This window comes from Microtus ochrogaster, chromosome 19 (assembly GCF_000317375.1).
Source record: "Microtus ochrogaster isolate Prairie Vole_2 chromosome 19, MicOch1.0, whole genome shotgun sequence".
Lineage (NCBI taxonomy): Eukaryota > Metazoa > Chordata > Mammalia > Rodentia > Cricetidae > Microtus > Microtus ochrogaster.
In genome coordinates, this window is record NC_022021.1 from 30964736 (window position 1) to 30965547 (window position 812).

The following is an 812-nucleotide window of genomic DNA, read 5'->3' on the forward strand; positions in this document are numbered from 1 at the left end:
GAGCCGGGGTTGGGGGTGGGGAATTGATAGAGATGTCCCATGTAGGACTGAGCACTCCATAGTCAGGTATTCTCAACACTTTGACTTTGAACTAATAATTTGTCTTGAAGATTCAACTCCCACGTTATTTCTTCTTTGGAGGATATTGTAATTCTCAGTGCTCCCAAAAGAGAAGCGATCACTCTTTCTATGTTCCCATCGGACTTTGTGTGAACATCTGCTAGTGTGCTTATTCTCACTAAACCACAACAATACAGTCCTCTGAAATGAATGCCTCTTGAGTACTGTAGTCATGTCTTATCCATTTTTATATCCTCAGCTCTTGACAAGGGGCCTGGAAAGCTATGTGGAGTTTGAACCCAAAAATGAGTCTTGAATTCCAGTTCTTTCCTGACCACCAACATCCATTTAACAATAGGAAAAAAAAAAGGAAGGACTTATTAGAGTCTATTACAGAAGCATGTTTAAAACTGATGTAGTTAACACTTACGACATCAGAATCTAACACATCCAAAAGCTTCCTCTCATCCCCTTTGTAATTGATCCCTTTTTTTAAATTGCTCACTCTGGTGTGCCTCTGTCACTACAGAGTAGTTTGATTTCCCTAGAAGTGTTTAGCAGTGCAAGCTCACACTGCATCCTGCTTGTTGATACATGAGGAGGAGAGGGTCTGGCTTCTTAGCTCTGAATGGTTTTATTTGCACTTCCAAGTGTAGTTGCTCTTTTTATTGCTGAGTATTATTCTACAAGATGTGTATAAAGTTTATTTATGACAGATCTGGATTATTGCCAGTTGGGTTTTCATGGAAATC